The sequence below is a fragment of the Bufo gargarizans genome, chromosome 1 (genome assembly GCF_014858855.1).
Source record: "Bufo gargarizans isolate SCDJY-AF-19 chromosome 1, ASM1485885v1, whole genome shotgun sequence".
Lineage (NCBI taxonomy): Eukaryota > Metazoa > Chordata > Amphibia > Anura > Bufonidae > Bufo > Bufo gargarizans.
The window spans coordinates 663,184,573-663,204,404 of NC_058080.1; positions in this window are offsets into that span (position 1 = coordinate 663,184,573).

A 19,832-nucleotide genomic window follows, 5' to 3' on the forward strand; every position below is an offset into this window, starting at 1 on the left:
TCAGATTAGAGACCAGGTCAATGCCACACAGAGTTCTAGCAGCAGACACATCTCTAGAACAACTGTTAAGAGGAGACTCTGTAAATCAGGCCTTCATGGTAGAATATCTGCTAGGAAACCACTGCTAAGGACAGGCAACAAGCAGAAGAGACTTGTTTGGGCTAAAGAACACAAGGAATGGACATTAGATCAGTGGAAATCTGTGCTTTGGTCTGATGAGTCCAAATTTGAGATCTTTGGTTCCAACCACCATGTCTTTATGCAACGCAGAAAAGGTGAAAGGATGGACTATACATGCCTGGTTCCCACCGTGAAGCATGGAGGAGGAGGTGTGATGGTGTAGGCTTTGCTGGTGACACTGTTGGGGACTTATTCTAAATTAAAGGCATACTGAACCAGCATGGCTACCACAGCATCTTGCAGCGACATGCTATTCCATCCGGTTTGCGTTTAGTTGGACCATCATTTATTTTTCAACAGGACAATTACCCCAAACACACCTCCAGGCTGTGTAAGGGCTATTTGACCATGAAGAAGAGTGATGGGGTGCTGCGCCAGATGACCTGGCCTCCACAGTCCCAATTGAGATGGTTTGGGGTGAGCTGGACCGCAGAGTGAAGGCAAAAGGGCCAACAAGTGCTAAGCATCTCTGGGAACTCCTTCAAGACTGTTGGAAGACCATTTCAGGTGACTACCTCTTGAAGCTCATCAAGAGAATGCCAAGAGTGTGCAAAGCAGTAATCAAAGCAAAAGGTGGCTACTTTGAAGAACCTAGAATATGACAAATTTTCAGTTGTTTCACACTTTTTTGTTATGTATATAATTCCACATGTATTAATTCATAGTTTTGATGCCTTCAGTGTGAATCTACAATTTTCATAATCATGAAAATAACGAAAACTCTTTGAATGAGAAGGTGTGTCCAAACTTTTGGTCTGTACTGTATATGTATATATATATATATATATATATATATATATATATTACAGTAGGGATGGTTGGCACTCCACTTCTTTAAGGTATGGTGTTTAGTGATGGAGTAAAAACCCAGTAGACTCAGAATTTAGAGGATCACGGCAAGGTCCGTGACGGAGCGTAATGTGGCCGTAATCTCTATATGTGCATCTTAAGGATGGAATAAATATTAATATTTTATTGAAATTTTTGAGTGCCGTGACCCACTATATATACAACAGGGCAAGTGTGCATGTTTAAGGGAAGAAGAGAAGAATCTTCTGCCAGATAGCTCTGATCCAATCTGCCCCCTGTATATATATTGCTCTTACCCTGTAGTATAATGCCCTCATTCTCCGCCACCGTGTGAAATACAGGCCACAGGCCTCTTGCTGACCTGAGTCGTCCTGGAGCAAGCAGTTATGATGACATCAACGTGACTTATCTCTGGAATGAGGCCCCCAAAGTGAACAAAGTGACCCAGAGCCTATCTGACATTGGTGGCATATCCTAGCTATATTTCACCAATGTCTCAGGTGAGACAACCCCTTTTAACTCCAAAAACTGTGCTTCCATACAATATTACAGCAAATCATGCCCGCTTTTAATTTGTGTTTGCTGTTTATAACTTAAATAATAGATAATAAATCAATAAACTGATTATACTTACATCAGGCAACTCATGCCTCCGTTTTCCTATACTTACAAACATTTTTTTTCTTCCATAAATATACTTTGTAGTAATATTAAATTAAAATTTCACAAACCATTTGCTCTCCATTTCTGAGAACCCTATAATTATTCAGGAGCACACCTTGTACTGAGGGTGGCTACTTTGGTGTTCATGCTCTTTTTCCCATTTATGACGCATCATTAATTATAACAGTACGACTTATATGAGTATATGAAAATATTTTATTAGGATGGCATTATAGGAAGCCTTAATATTGCCATGTCAACTGAGCTTATAGTAATAGGTTCCTATTGTATCATATAACTTGATCTTTCATTATTCCTCGTTAACTTTTTAAGTCATATGTGATTACCCTTATACATTTAATGAATTTAGGAAGTATATAATTTCTAGCAATTTTGCAGTGATGCTAAATAAAACTCCAAAGATCTTAAATTAAGATTTTTTTAAATCTGGGTATAATTAAAAAAATAATAATAATATTATGAAGGAGAATTTCTTGCTATTTGTAAAAATACATTAAATTTTATTTCTTTATTGCATTCATTCTTGTAAAGGCTTTAATGTTCATGTCTTCATGTTTTATACCAATTTACGAAGGCATAGGAAGCACAGGGGTGTGCTGCAGAGGAACATACAGATGATTAAAATATGGAAGAAGGATTATTATCATGTTTACTCATGCTTTCAGAAAACCTATCATTGTCATGTTCCAAGGCTTTTAAAAAATCTAACATTGACATCAAAGAGCCCTTGCCAATAGGTGGCATCAAGATGGTTCTATTTCTCCGGGAGATTGCTCTTTCCATAAAGGATCAGTTATAGAATATTCTCCAGCCAGGCAGAGTAAAATGTAGAGTAAAAAAAAGTAGAGTAAAATCTAATCTGGCTGGCATCTAAATCGGTCTACTCTGTACGCTTCCAGTAAAGAATTCCTCAAAATTTTGGGGAGAACTCTATATGTATTTAAATAACGGGGGAGAAAGTCAACTTTAGTAGGCAGTGGGTAATTAATGGGGTTATCTGGGAATTTGATGGCCTAACCTCAGGATTGGACTTAATATCCGTACAGTGGTGTTCTGACACCCAGCACCCCATCAATCAGCTGTGTGGGGCAGTCGTCATCATCTTAGCTCTCATTCACTTCTGATGGACAGTACCCTAAGATGGCCACTACAGTGTGGACAAAGCACTTCTGCTTCCTGCTTTACCGTTTTATTTCCGGTGCTGGTGGCTGCCCAAAACACCTCATCAGTAGGACTGCTGTGTGTTGGATCCCCCACCAATCCAACACCTAGCAGTCTTACCGATCCTCTAAGTAACTGCTAGTTTTCAAAATCCATGAAGTCAACACAACAATCCATTATTAATGGAATGCCATGGCATGAGTGCTATTATTCAAGACTGATCATCCATGTAATGCTCTGTATGGTACCTCCTAAATGTGTGGCTTCACCTCTTAGTACTTGATGCTCCCATTGAAATTTATAATGTCATGGTACCTAACAGGATTATAGGGAATTCCCACCTTTGAAATCCCAGTAACACAAAAAAAGACTTTTTAACTCCATGGGATTTCTTTTGCCTGTAAACAGGATCTTATGTGCGCTTACAAAAGAATTGTTAGAAGGGATTGAAAGTGTATTAAATCTGCAGGACCCACAGCTAAGCCAGAAGCCTTGATCTCTAATAAAACAATGTTTGGCTTCCCTTGCCCTAGGAATGTCACTGAGGGTGACAAATGCATTAATGTAATACATTTATGCATGGAGTTCCTTTACACACTGCTAAAATCTATCCAGTTTTTTATGAATGTAATTAAAATTTTAACTCATGAAAATGCAGAGAGGATGTTGAAAAACTCTAAAATCAAATGTCAAAGACTTAAAAGTATTTTATTCTTAAAATCCTCATGACGAACAGAGGTTTCCTGGTAATAAATGACTGTATTGAAAGAAGAATCATACTTACCTGCTCCCCACAGCTCCAGTCCTGGACTCTGGCTCACGCTCATCCATCTTCTGGTCCCTGGCTTGTTTTCGTCTGGCCAGGTATGGACATGGTCACCAGCACTGCTGCATCCAATGACTGGCTTCTGTGGTGATGTGTCTCCAAGTGGTACGTCACTGCTGAAGCCAATGATAGGCTACAACAGTGCAGGTGACCACCATATCTATACTCAGCTAAAAGAAAACAAGCCAGGTACCAGAAGATGGACAAGTGAGAGCCAGTGTGCAGGACTGGAGCTGTGGAGATCAGGTAAGTATGAGGCAGGCTATGGGGGTGTAAGTAAAAAGTCATTTATTACTGACAAAACACCTTTAAAGTGCTTTTCCTACTATAGAAAGTAATAAGATAACTCTAGGATATGCCATGACTTACTGATCGATGGTGTTCCTATGTTTGGAACCCCCAGGTATCCATAGAATGAATGGGGTCACAGAGATAGTTAAGGAGTTATGACCCTTGATTGATTTTACCCATATGGTGCTACTCCTGGCCACCTTGTGTGCAGGAAATTGCAAAATAACCAAATTTACTTGATTTGAGCTGTTTTGTACTTACAAAGAAGTTAAAACTAGCTGATCGGTCATCATGGATGCACAGATGTGCTGCAAACACCACAGTACATGAAAATGAGGAGAGAGTCCAACGTCCATGAACTTGAAGCTTTATTTCAAATCACATAAAACCCAAAAGAAGAAAACATGAAATGTTGACGCGGTTTGACCTGCCACGTGGTCTAAGTCATAAATTGTATTGTAGTTACCTCCATAGTAGATAGTTGAAAGATCTACTGTGTGAGAGAACTGCTGAATGTACTTTTGTCCTATTATTCCCTGGGGGTTGGATGCCTACAGATAAGGCTACTTTCACACTGGCGTTTCTGGGTCCGCTTGTGAGATCCGTTTCAGGGCTCCCACAAGCGGCCCAAAACGGATCAGTTTAGCCCTAATGCATTCTGAATGGATAAGGATCCGTTCAGAATGCATCAGTTTGCCTCCGATCAGCCTCCATTCTGCTCTGGAGGGGGACACCAAAACACTGCTTGCAGCGTTTTGATGTCCGCCTGACGATGTAGAGCCAAACTGATCCGTCCTGACTTACAATGTAAGTCAATGGGGACAGCTCTGTTTTCACTAACACAATATGGTGCAATTGAAAACTGATCTGCCTCCCATTAACTTTCAGTGTAAGTCAAAACGGATCAGTTTGCATTATTATGAACAAAAAAATATATATATATATATATATTTATTTCTTTTTTGTTCATGATAATGCAAACGGATCCGTTCTGAACGGATACAATAGTTTGCATTATAGGTGCAGATACCAGACGGATCCACACCTAACGCAGGTGTGAAAGTAGCCTAACATTGTGACATAGCATTAAATGATAGGAATATCCTTTAAACATGAACATAGCTGTCTCACTAACAAGCAAATCCACTAGTAACCCAGTGTGTTTTGTTGCCTAAAACATACAATGCATCTTTTTTTAGATTTTGGACTTGTTAAAGTGTGCATACAGACCGGCCTGGTGGGCCACATGTGCCAGATACTGAACATAGGAGGGTATCACATCATCAGCAGGAGGTAATAATACAATTTTGATGATATTATTATTATTATTATTATTATTAAGTGCACATCCTAGTTGAGCAGTAGACTGTGAAAATAATATTTATAAAGAATGTGACCACCAACCAGTAACAGCTATGCAGGGGTAGGTCAGGATGATAAATGGACCAAGGAACTACAAATACATGTATCACGTCTGATACAGCTGAAAGGAAAAGCTACCGGTTCCTAAATAGGACAAAAAGGATCGCAAACCAAAGCAGGAAAACCTGGACCAGAATCCATTCCCACAACTAGATCATGGAGCGATCCCTTGAAACCGAGCGAGTAGCCACCCGCTGCGACCTCCTGACCCCAGGCACAACAGGGTCAGCGATAGATCGTGACACCCTCGTAACAACATTTCAGCACATCAGAAACTAGGGATTTGTAAGTACAACTTTGTGGGGCAAGGGGACCAAACAGATGGTGAAGGCAAGTTAACCTTCATCGTTGGGCAAGATATACAGTATGCTCATATGTTGGTAGACCTTCTCCTTGGTAAGCATTGTCCATTGTATTAAAAAAAAAACTTTTTTTTTTCAATCGGTCTTTATTAAAAATATTCAGTTCTATCACAAAGAGTTTCTCTAGCTGTGTGACTGTCACTTTCACTTTGTGTCCTCATCTAATAAACCTTATCTCTAAATTACTAGGGTTATAAACACTCATATAAGTTTTCACCTTGCTAAACTGCTGACAGTACTTGGTAGGGGTGGGAGACAGCAGTACAAACATAACTTTTGTGGAACTTTTTTCATCAGGAGTAGTGAGAATATTACTTTTTTCAGTCAATTTATTCTCTCTCAGGTACTTAGGAAGTGGAGTATAACTGTGTTAACTGGGCTTTCTGCTCTCTGCATTGAGCAGCTTCACAGCCTCTCCACTTTCACTGCTGTAGCATCCAAACAGGCGACCACTACAGTTATCACTCAGAGCGGAGGGGCCGTAAGGTAACTCAGTGTAGAGTCATCACAGTGAACCTCTACCTCCTGGGCACTTGAAAGGACAGATTTGACTTTGCAGAATAAAAGTTCATATTTACACAACTTCTGATGAATAAAACTCTACTTCTGTCCCCATCTCCCACCTCGTGCTGTCAGCAGTTTAGTGTGGCCAAAACTACTGACTGTCTTTAGTATTATTTCATATTGGAAAGAAAAACTAAAACTAAAAAGTAATCTTTGCATATATATTCCATCTAACACCTTGCAGTAAAAGCAGCTTGAAGAGCATCTCTGAGTGTGAATTAATCAGTTTGATTAGGACATTTCAGGACATGTATTGCAGTTATTATGTTCATTGTTTACTGTGATGTCTTGCATATTGTTTTATTTAGAATTTATTTGCTTTCAACTATGAAATATGCCAAGAGTGATAAATAAAATAAACAAAGCTTTGCAATTTCAAGTATATTTCATGGCAAACTCAATGAAATTCTACAAGGTAACAAATGATCACATATTTGTGGGTGCATGCCAGATTACAGCTTTGTGTATTCTGAGAAATACAGATACCAATTTGGAAACAAAAGTCACATGCATATCTGCTCTTTCTGGGGAGGTTTGAGCATATCACTGCCATACTTAATCTTGAAAGAGTGAAAGTACACTGGTATGAAACACATCATAGTTTGTGGTCAGTGCTGGTTCCTTCTTTCCCTTATACGCTTCATCTAATGCAGCCTACACTTCCCATTATGTCCCTGGCTATTTAGAGAGTCTCTACACACTGCACTTAAACTGCTCTGAGTCCTACCTAAAGGGAGACAGTGGTAGATCAGTTACAAAGTTGGTGTCCCCTCACACTGCAGGATATCAGTCAGTGTCAGACTTGAGTTCCTGGGGCCCACCAGAGGAAATTATTGTTGAGGCCCAACCTCTATATCATCAATAACGTCTAATAGGTTTTGAATCATAGAAATAGACCCTAGTGGCAAGTGGTTGGCTTCAAAAACAGCTCCAAATCAGAACTTTCTCCTGTTTAGGGTCCACCATAGCATGAGAGCCTGGGCCCACCAGACGATCTTCTGGTATTCTGATGGGCCAGTCCTGATCTCAGTCTATTCTTTTGTGATGCATCCTCAACCTATCTCCCCTGCCTTCTGCGTGTGAGAAATTTCCCCTTGGCAGTTCTGTGTGTGGCCTTGGGCCTAATTCAAAACTCCACTCGAGGAGGGTGCGGTAAGCGGTGTCAGTGAACTTGAACACATTTTATGCCAACAGGGTCACAACACTTGTCGGTTACAGACAGAAAAAGGTAAAAGGTTTGGTGTTAGATGGATATGTACTTATCACACGCATGTGTTCTGTCAAATATGATTGCTCTGTACATGTTTTACATACGTGAATTGTCATCTCACCTGTATTGATATTGGTATGTATATGGTACTGTTTATGTATTTAAATGTCTTATTGACCTTCATGTATATTGATGTTCTTTGAACTTCTCTGATGATTCGTTCAATAAAACGAGTAAAAAAAAAAAAAGGTGGTTACAGAAATGAGTCACTGTACTTTCATACAATTCAATTTAATAGAGACTGGTGTAAATAAAAAATGTCAATCACTTCATTTAAAAAAAGCTACCTACATATACCTGAAAAAAAGATGTTGTGGTCACTAGGGGTCTCGCTTCACTTAGCTTGCAATCCACTGCCTGACGGTTTACAGGAAATGGGGACATGTTAGATCTGGCTGAGCTCCTGAACCTGATGGAACTGCTTCTACACTGCCTCTGAAGAGCATATACGCTCTTGTGTGTCTGTATGTGCTGAGCTCCATAGAAGAAAACAAACATAATGGGAAACAAGGGAAGTGAGGTCACTGAATACAGTAATGGCAGATCCCAAAGAAGAGAGACTCCCCACTGCTTGTGAGAGAAATGCATATAGCTGTACAAGGGAAACAGTGTATAATATGGCTGAGGAAGACTTTAGGGAAGCCCAAAAAGACCTGGGCCACTATCTTCAGAGCCCAACCAGAATCACTGCATTTCCTGCTGTCAAAATGATATATAAGGACTAAACAGAAAAATGGTGAAATGTTTTTAAGTAAAAAAAACAAAACTATTAATACACCCTAACTGATTTAGTATTATATGTCTAGTTTCAATTTTTGGGAAAATAAAACGAGTCTTAGGGAATGTACTTTAAAAAATACTTTATGACTTTAACTTTTCATCACAAGATTTAATACTCCCTTCTAACTTGAGATTACTTCACTGTTTGATCCCAGGCCAACAGATAAGTAAACATTGTGTGGGACACAGAATATTTAAGAGTTGCTATTACAATGCCCCGAGAAGAAAGTTGCCAAGTTACAAGCTATTACGCCTTAATTTTAAAAAAATTTTCTACTATTTCTAATCCTGAGCCAAGACTAACAGTAATTCATCCCATATGTGATTTTAGTGCTTATATATTGATCCTAGTATTATTTGCCATGAATTTATATTTCTGGACCAGGAAAATGATACCTAATGTGAATTACACAATTGACGTAGTCATTGCCTAATATGAAACTGCATCTATTTTTGTGTGTGCTCTTACATATCTATGTATGTTTACAGTATTTTCACGCTGAAAAAGCATTATGCCCCCCAAAAATATCAATACTTTATATTATGTAAGCATACAGGTATTTCCACACAGGGCAGATTATTGAAAGGAGAACAAAAAAAAAAAAATCTTCTGTTGATTTTGCCACAGGATCTGCTGAAAAATATTCAAAAAAAACATTGCAAAATCCACTTTACCTGCAAATGTTGATGCAAAGAGTGAAATCCTCAGCAGAAATCTGCAACATAACTTAATGTGCTACAGCTAATGAACCTGTTTACATGGTAGCTTATGAAGCAAGCTCCACACCAATGCCGGCGGTAGCCACATGATCCTCCTGGCAGGCTGTTCCAGCAGAGGAGCAGCCTGCTAGAAGACATTGTATGCAGCATAGCCAGATTCTACCTGACCCTCCGGGGCCCATTGACTATAATGGAATTTGGCGGGGATCCGGACTGTTTCCAGCATTAGTGCTAGGATTCTTCCTATGACGGTAACAGCACGCTGAAGAATTTACCGCAAGCGTGGAACTAGCCTACTTAGTCTTGACGAATATTCCTAAGTCAGATGCTATTATACAAGAATAGGTTCCCCTTTGTCTAGTTTCACACTTGTGCTTAGTATCCAGCAGGCTGTTCTGGCAGGGAATAGCCTGCTGGATCTCTCTGCATTCCAGCATTGCCGCAACAGCCTGCCGGATCTCTCTGCATTCCGGCATAGCCGGAACAGCCTGCAAGATACTAAGCGCTAGTGTGAAACTAGCCTTTTGCTCCCTTTAATAGGTTTCCTGAATCATAACATTCTTGTACAGAGTCTACGTCTCTGTTTAGGTTATGGCTTCACCGTAAAAAAAAAAGTCTAAGATTGTAATATATCTTCCATGACAGCCTTGTGTTGGCTTCTCCTATGACCTTGTGCACAAGACTAACACATAAATACATAGATTGTTATTCATTACAGGCGCCTCTCCTTCAAAAGAAGAATCCCACTCCAAGGATGATTGCACAAAAGGCTCCTCCAGAGGGAGTCACCTACCGTGCACAATCACCGTCTGATGACTCTTCCTCTGTAGTGTGTTATTTATGCCTTTGTATATTCTTTTGTCGGTAGGGTGTATTATAAACAAGTGACGCCCGTTAATACAACACATTCTTATAATGCTCTGTAATAATACAGCTTTGCTGCACCACTATGTCAACATAAAGCTATACATATGTATGTATATACCGTCTCCTGACTCATACCGTATACCCTGTTGCACTCTCTCAGAAGCCGACCTGGAATGTTCCCACACATAATGTATGATTTACTTGTTTTCTGCTATCTTATAGATATTTACTACATACTGCTTCCCTTTGGGGAATTTTGACTGAAGGATGAAATTCATTTAGAAACTATGCAGAATTAGATCACCACATGTTCTTCCATAAAGAAGTCTATTTAATCTTCGCTCCCAGGCAGAAGGGAGTTTAACATGCAGCAGACGGGGGATTCTTCCTCCGTGTGGTAATGTATAATACCACAACTACAGAGAGAAAGGGAAAAAACAATACAATTAAGATAAAACTGAAAGGCTTTACTTGGATTTGTCTTATGAGAAATACTTTGCATTTTTGAAACCAGCACCTGGATCTGAATACTTTTGCTTTTACATGTAATTAAAAATTTAGTATAGCCACTGAGTTATTCATAAAAATGTATCTGTATAGCGCCACCTGCTGTTTGTATTTTTCCTTTTTTCTCTGTCCACTTCATGAACATCACTGAGTTGGACGCACATGCTCAGTTGCATCCTTCAACTGCCACCAGCTGTACCTACTGTACCTACTGTACCTAGGACAAGCCCCTGAGCTGTCATAGGGGGAGAGCTGCAGCTGAAAGCACACATCCCCTTAGAAAGGACATGCCCAGTGAGATGCCAGCTTGAAATAAATCTAACAGAGCGACTGAACCAATGAATGGGGAGTTCTCTGGATCCATGTGAGGTACAGGACTAGTTCTCGCTTTGTTAGAAAGAGATTGCCGTGTTCTATATGATGTCTATTTTTACATTTCATTTTTACATTAATCATGGAAACACCCCTTTTAGGGTTTTACAGGACCAGTATTTTAATTGATCAATAACAGATCAGTGGGAGCCACAGCTCTTTGAAGGGGCCACGGGGCTTGTCCATGTGCAGTGCAGTGGTGGTTCAGAGTATTTCAGCCTTGTGAATTGGATGAAGCTGTAGCACCCTGCATTACTAGACGGCATGCATATAGATGGACCATTGTAAAGAATGAAGCTGCAGTGCTAACACAATCCCTGTGACCCCTTCAAACAGCTGATTAGGTAGTGGGGGTGAGAATCCGACCTCCACCAATCTGATATTAAAGGGGTTGTCTCATCATCGCTAGGGTATGCCCCCATTGTCTTATAGGTGCAGATTCCACTGCTGGGACCCGCACCTACATCGAAAACGGAGCCCCGCAAGTGAAGGAGGGAGCACTGCGGATGCGCAGTTGCCCTCTATTAATTTTCTATGGGGCCAGGGAAAATAACTGAGCGCTGGCTTGGCTATTTCCGTTGGCCCTATAGAAATTATTGGGAGCGGGGGCAGCGTATGCGCGGTACGTTTGCATTCACTTCTATGGGGAGCCGGATTGGTGGTGGCCGGACCGGAGTCCTCAAGCCACCACCTTGCGGGGCTCCGTTCTCGATATAGGTGTGGGTCCTAGCGGTGGACTCGCACCTATAAGACAATGGGGGCATATTTGATAAAATATAGTTCCAGCAGCAACAATACAGGGAGTGCAGAATTATTAGGCAAGTTGTATTTTTGGGGATTAATTTTATTATTGAACAACAACCATGTTCTCAATGAACCCAAAAAACTCATTAATATCAAAGCTGAATATTTTTAGAAGTAGTTTTTAGTTTGTTTTTAGTTTTAGCTATTTTAGGGGGATATCTGTGTGTGCAGGTGACTATTACTGTGCATAATTATTAGGCAACTTAACAAAAAACAAATATATACCCATTTCAATTATTTATTTTTACCAGTGAAACCAATATAACATCTCAACATTCACAAATATACATTTCTGACATTCAAAAACAAAACAAAAACAAATCAGTGACCAATATAGCCACCTTTCTTTGCAAGGACACTCAAAAGCCTGCCATCCATGGATTCTGTCAGTGTTTTGATCTGTTCACCATCAACATTGCGTGCAGCAGCAACCACAGCCTCCCAGACACTGTTCAGAGAGGTGTACTGTTTTCCCTCCTTGTAAATCTCACATTTGATGATGGACCACAGGTTCTCAATGGGGTTCAGATCAGGTGAACAAGGAGGCCATGTCATTAGATTTTCTTCTTTTATACCCTTTCTTGCCAGCCACGCTGTGGAGTACTTGGACGCGTGTGATGGAGCATTGTCCTGCATGAAAATCATGTTTTTCTTGAAGGATGCAGACTTCTTCCTGTACCACTGCTTGAAGAAGGTGTCTTCCAGAAACTGGCAGTAGGACTGGGAGTTGAGCTTGACTCCATCCTCAACCCGAAAAGGACCCACAAGCTCATCTTTGATGATACCAGCCCAAACCAGTACTCCACCTCCACCTTGCTGGCATCTGAGTCGGACTGGAGCTCTCTGCCCTTTACCAATCCAGCCACGGGCCCATCCATCTGGCCCATCAAGACTCACTCTCATTTCATCAGTCCATAAAACCTTAGAAAAATCAGTCTTGAGATATTTCTTGGCCTAGTCTTGACGTTTCAGCTTGTGTGTCTTGTTCAGTGGTGGTCGTCTTTCAGCCTTTCTTACCTTGGCCATGTCTCTGAGTATCTGAGTATTGCACACCTTGTGCTTTTGGGCACTCCAGTGATGTTGCAGCTCTGAAATATGGCCAAACTGGTGGCAAGTGGCATCTTGGCAGCTGCACGCTTGACTTTTCTCAGTTCATGGGCAGTTATTTTGCGCCTTGGTTTTTCCACACGCTTCTTGCGACCCTGTTGACTATTTTGAATGAAACGCTTGATTGTTACGATGATCACGCTTCAGAAGCTTTGCAATTTTAAGAGTGCTGCATCCCTCTGCAAGATATCTCACTATTTTTGACTTTTCTGAGCCTGTCAAGTCCTTCTTTTGACCCATTTTGCCAAAGGAAAGGAAGTTGCCTAATAATTATGCACACCTGATATAGGGTGTTGATGTCATTAGACCACACCCCTTCTCATTACAGAGATGCACATCACCTAATATGCTTAATTGGTAGTAGGCTTTCGAGCCTATACAGCTTGGAGTAAGACAACATGCATAAAGAGGATGATGTGGTCAAAATACTCATTTGCCTAATAATTCTGAACTCCCTGTATAGTTGTGTTGCTCTTTTCTTTATTTTGTGGTAACCGAATAACACATAGGGACAAAACTTCAGAGAAGTGAAAGGATTTGTCCCTATGTGTTTTTCGGTTACCAAGAAACAAAGAAAAGAGCAACACAACTATATTATTGGTGCTGGAACTATCTTTTATCATCTATGACCTGAGGACTAACCTGTTTTGTCCCGTGCGCGTGTGGTTGAGAATATAAGGTGAGCTGGAAATTCTCTATAATGAGGGCATATCCTAGCGATATGCCCCCATTGTCTATGATGAGACAACCCCTTTAATGGCCTATCCTAAGGATAGACATCAATGTGTTATTTACTGAAAGCCCCTTTAATGAATTATTGTGTCATTACCAAGATATTCCTCAGCAGATGTGGAACACAGCAGCCATGATATTAATCTGTTGCAGATTTACACAATCACTGTAGTTTATTACCATGATCATGTGCACAAATCTATAGATGGAAAACTCAAATATCTAGGATGTCACTCACATAAATCCTAACCCCTTCTGTCTGTAGTACAAAGGCAACAAGTTCTATGACCTATTCCGCTTGGACTTATTTTTACTGTCTGATTTATGCACATCACTGCGACTTTGTTTTGACCTTTCTCATCTGCCTATGACCATGACTTTGCTCTATTTATTATGAATCCATGCCGACTGCCCCGTCCTTGACTTGTTATATTGACTTTGATAGTTTTGCTCCTAGCTATGACCTTGTCATCTTCAAAATTGTCAGCAACTCTCTAATGAAATTTACTTTCCGCTCTCGAGCTTCAAATTGACAGCTCCCGGTACGACTCATCTGTGCAAAGTTATACTTTCCAATTTTATTCCAGATATGAAGCCATATTATTCTCCGACAAGCTACATCTAACCTACATGGAGATGTCATTAATCAGACAGTAAAGGAGGCTATTAATACAATCCTCTGTCTGAGGGAAAATAAATTCCTCCCATGCTTTTCTTCTACATGAAGAAAACCTACTTACAGTACCTACCTAGCACTCACCACTGCAGCACTGGAGCCTAGTGGACATTGGTGTCTCTTATGATCAGATTAGTGCAGGCAAACTCAGGCATAGAGTTTAATGGGCTTCTGTCATCAGAAACATGGACCTAAAACTATCTCACCAGATTGATGAGCCCTTGACAGCTGACGATCATGGTCTTGGTCCCATCGGTGTCTGTACCCATATTCCCAAGGCATTTGCAGTTTTGCAAAAAAGAATTAAGCCTCTAGGAGTAACAAGATGCTATTTTGACTTTCTGCCAGAGTTGCCAACATTTTTTATGGACAAACCATCAGCCTCAAAAAAATCCTGTACGCATCTATTTTTTTCACGGACACTGGAAAAAAGTTATCTATTTTTAAGGACTATCCAGCGCCCCCACCAGTTTCATTGACACTTCATTGACATAATCATGCCTACTTGGCCCTGAAGTCTCTAAAAGTCCCGCCCCTGCTGAATACTTTTTAGGGGCCAGCGCAGTTGCAGTAAACACAGGGGTTCACCGGCGGGGGCCCTGGCATGAAGAGGTGTGAACAGAGCCTCTGAGAGGCTCCTAGGCCTCATTTGCATATTACTGCAAATATCTCAGGAATGCGGACTCCGATGGGACCAAGACCATGATCTTCAGCTCATCTCTCTGTGAGACAGTTTTAGGTCCATGCTTTTGAGGATAATGTCCTTTAAAGGTTTTTGGGGGGGGATTTGTATATTTATGGACTTGACGGTGTTTGAAGGGGCTGCTGCACTGTTTGAGTCGCTGCAGTAGCTGAGTCCAATTTACTTGACTGGGACTGAGCTGCACAAAAGCCACATAAGTGATAGATGGGATCTCAAAGTCTGAAGAAGAGGCCACAACGCTTAAATGAACATAGCAGCCCATTCCAACAGCTGATCAGCTGGAAGTCGCCCTCTTACCCACAATCATGTATTGATGACTTATCCTGGGGATAAGTCATCAAAACCAAAGTCCCAAAAACCTAAGCTTCAGTAAAACTAGTATTTCATTCATTTAAACTCCTGCTCATTCTGGGCTTTGAAGTCAAGGAGGCGGTCTTATCAGTGATTTACAGCTGTGTATACACAGTCATAGAGGGACGGCTGTCAATCACTGATAGGACCTCCTCATTGACTTCAAAGTCCAGAATGAGCAGGAATTTATATGAATGAAATAGAAGTTTGAATTAAGAGAATATAGACGGTCGGCACCACCTTTCCGTCAGTTCTGCGGACACACGGGTCAATGGGTAACAGATACAAAACAAAAGAGTAAAATAATCCACAACACTTACCAATCTTCATTCAATCCATTTGTTGAGATATCAAAAGTGCATAGTACATAGCGAAAAATCGCATATAGCAAATGACCACCGGCCTACGGCTGTTTCGCGTCTCCTGGCACTTCCTCAGGATCTAAAATACAAGTTTTACTGAATCTTTTCTCACCAAACTATATACCAATATCTGCTCAGCTCCTCCTGCTATATAACATGCTGCCTGAAGATTATTTTGCAGGTTCCCTTTAAAGGCCAATTACATTTCTTTAAAATAAGAGATGTAAATTAAATCAAAATTGTGTACCTGAGGAAATTTTGAGGAATTTACTGAAAATAATTTGATATTGTCCACAAAGTTTACTCTTGGCCTTTGACAAGGGAGTCAATTATAAGCCAATAATTTAAAGGACTTCTGTCATCAGGAACATCTTTATTAAACTGGCGGCAGTGGTCACATCACCCTGCCTGGCCCTGTCAATGAACATGACGAGGGCGCGGCTGAAGGAGGGAGAATGGAGCCTTTAGGATTAGTGGGAACACCATAATTTCTCCTAGAGGCTCATTTGCATAAAATAAAAGTAATTTTTTTTCACAAAAACTAAGGCACCAGGGGCATAGCTATAGGGGAAGCAGAGGAAGCAGGGGAATCGGCTGCTTTGGGGCCCTGACCCAGAAGGGGCCTATCGAGGAGGAGGAGGACTAAAAGATTTTGTCAGGGCCCCCTCAACAGTATTACACAATGAAATGATATACATTGACAGTATAGACAGTGTAGAAAACGAATGGAACAGCTGCCAGGCCTGGTCTGAGAGAGCGATCTTTACTAGCCACAGGAAAGGGGGCGTCATGAAAGGAAGGGGTTGCAAAAAAATTACTGGTTGAGGCGGGCCCCATTCAAAAATTTGCTGTGGGGCCCAGTCATTTCTAGCTACGCCACTGTAAGGCACCTAGAAAAAACGGGACAAAGACTGTTAGCTTCATCTGACATTAGCATATGTCTACAGTCAGCCAGTTTAATGCAATAACCACTATAGACGCCTTTAAACATAACTAAAGAGATGAGATGATAAAATAAGTCGTCTTACTAAAGTAAGTCGTATTACTTACTACAAGATGAACCGATCTCAAACATCTATTCCTGAATAAGACACACAGGTTCTTCTCTGATATTAATTCTAAATCTCTTAAAGAGGTTGTTGCATGAATATCTGTAAAGAATAATTCAAGGCAACTGCATGAAGCCCTTTCACGTGTCAGACATTTATTTGAAGTCCTGGCATGTAATACTACAATTCCCTTATCAATGGCCGCTGCAGGAGAAATGTGTGGCTGGTTGAAGTTCCCCTGGTGGTTACAACTGATTGCTGGGATTTTTAAAGGGGTTGTCCAGGCTGCAGAATATTGATAAGATATCCTCAGGACAGGTCATCAGTATCAGATTATCGTGGGCCTGACTTCATGCATGCCTACCAATCAGCTGTTTGAATATATCTGCAACCTGGACAACCCCATTACAGCCAGAACCTGCACTTACAACCCCTCTCATTTTATCAGTTGGAGAAAATGCCCTTATTCACACTACCATATGTAATTTGCAGTCTGCATTAGAACTTATTCTATCTTCTTGCAGAACGGACATACAATGGGTTTGCAAAAAAAAAACGGATGCAACTCGGATGTCTCCCATACTTTGTGGTCTGCACAATACATACAGCCGTGAGAACGAGTAAATTACTTTTGTCCCTAAAATTAATCTTCAGTACTTGAGGCTCACAGCTATAACTGCAGGGCCATGCCTAAAGATGAATTGGGGAAATTAGATTAAAGCTGCTTTGGTCAGCCCTTGTGATCTCTTCAACGTCATCCGTCTATTTGGCAGAGGCTACGGTCGATAAATACAAAAACAGGATGTGCCGCCACTTATACGGTGTCGCGATGACATGAACACGTTATTAGGCTTAAAACCAATTTAAAACCAAGATTAGTATGACTGTGACAAGTAGAAAACTGTGACACTGACCAATATGTTTATCTGCCAACGCACCGTGATAACTTTAATCCTAAGAGGAAGTTTAGTATGGATGAGCGATTCAAGAAGAAAGTGCATATTTCATTGACAGTAGAGTCCTAATTAACTGGTTACCATAGAGACCAATCCGTAGTCATCATTACATCAGTGAGGGGGATATTCATGCCCTAAGGTCTCAGAGCAAAAAAAAAAATGCTATTAGGAAATCAAATAAATGCAGGATACATTGTGCATACAGTCATATAATCCATAAAAAGAAAATTGTTATATTTTTAACGTTTTGACTAATTAACATATAAACGATATATTGTTAGTGCTAAAAAGGCAAACATGGTTAATTCCATAATTTGCATTAATGCGAAAAAATAATCAGGCTCAGTAAATCATTCTATGCCAATAATATTACATTTGTAGTGGGTGCTGTCATGACGGATCTGCGTTTTTGCTGGATCCGTCATGACAATACAACCGCCTGCATTCGTTCTGAACGGATCCAATTGTATTATCTCTAAAATGGACATGGACACTTCTGTGTCCAGGAAAACGGATCCAGCACCACTGACTTATATTGTGTGTCATGCTGGAGCCGTCTTGCTCCACATCCCAGGACGCACTCAGAAACGCTGCTTGCAGAGTTTTTCCATCCGGTATGGGAACGTAACCAAAAGGAACGGAAAGCATTCTGGTGCATTCCGTTCAGTTCAGTTTTGTCCTTATTGACAATGAATGGGGACAAAACGGAAGGTTTTCCTCTAATATTGAGCTACTATGATGGATCTCAATACCGGAAAGGAAAAATGCAGATGTGAAAGTAGTCTAAGTGAATGCACCATAAATATTAGCATTGAATTCCGTTTTTTTGCTGATCCATAGACTTCAATAGGGCCATGTCCTGATTTTCACTGACAAGTATAGAACATGTAAATTTTTTTTTTGCTGAGCCATGCATTGGAAGAAAAGGGCCCATAGAAGTGAATGGGACAGCATCTAATCCACCCAAAAAACAATCCACATTTTTGCATACGGCTGTCTGAATGAGCCCTTAAGCATGGAATCCATCCTTGTTTTTTAGTGCATTTTGACGCGTTTTTGATGCAGTTTTGCCGCTTTTTATTTTAACTAATGAGTGTTTACTTCAGTACAAAACTGAGAGGTATGTATATCCCACCCAGATACCTCAGCTGGCTGAGATAACTGAAATCCAGAAAGCTGCAGTGGTCTCAGCAAAGTGCAGTTTGCTGAGACAGTTTTGTCTAGATGTTGTTCTAGGCTGGATTTTATGTGGACTGGGGGATAGGTTTGGTAGTGGGTCCTGCCAGTCCACACCCTTCCACTACATGTATTGTCTTTTGCCAGAGGTGATCGCAGGTGAGGCCTGCTGCTGTAATCAAGGAGGGATAAAACAACCCTCTGTGTATGACTTGGAGGGAGAAAGGCTGAGGAAACCTGAGAGACTCTGTGTGGTCTCAGCTAGGAGGGCTGAGGGGTCACGAGGCTTTGTAAACCCTGAAGTTTTGAGGGCCCAGCAATGCCTACAGAAAGAGGGTTGCACGGTCAGTTGGGAGGACTTCTAGACCATCTCCCCCAAGGGTGTTGGTGTGGTCACAGCCTGGAGGCTGCTGGACCGTATATGGCTGAGGAAGCCGGATCTAATCCTGTGTGTGAACGGCGCTGTATAGATGAGGTAGAGACAACACGTGTATTAGGTAGAGCCCAGACGGGCAGGTGTTAATTTTCGATGTTTATGTGTGTGATGATGCTGAAGTGCCAAAATAAAGCACCTTTTGGAATTGAACTCCATTGTCAGAGGAGAAGTCTGTGATTGTGACTCCCTCAGAGAGGGCGATCGCTTACACTCACAAAAAATCTGATGATAAAATGGGATAAAAGGAATAAGGTATCCCAGTCACTGTCCATCTTACAAATATGCATCTTAAATGTGGTTTTATCACTATTTGCTATGATTCCTGTTGTAATTTCTGTTACAGAAAAATTTTGAATTCACTCCTGATTTTGGCTTCCAAAACTTCATCAGGAAACCTGACCGTGTGGTTGTATCCTAATGGAGCGGAACAACGGAAATAAACTATAGCAATGTGAACTCAGCCTTATCTACTTGTACAATGTCCTCTGCACAGGTCACAAAGCATGCCTAGAAAACTCTCCCATAGAAGTCAATGAGGACCCCTTCTGACCATTGTGTCTATGTCCCATGGGGCTGAAGTAAAGCATACTTTTAAAGGAGTTGTCTGGGTCCAGAGCTGAACACGGACATATTCCCATCTACACCCTCTCAGCCCCTCTGAGAT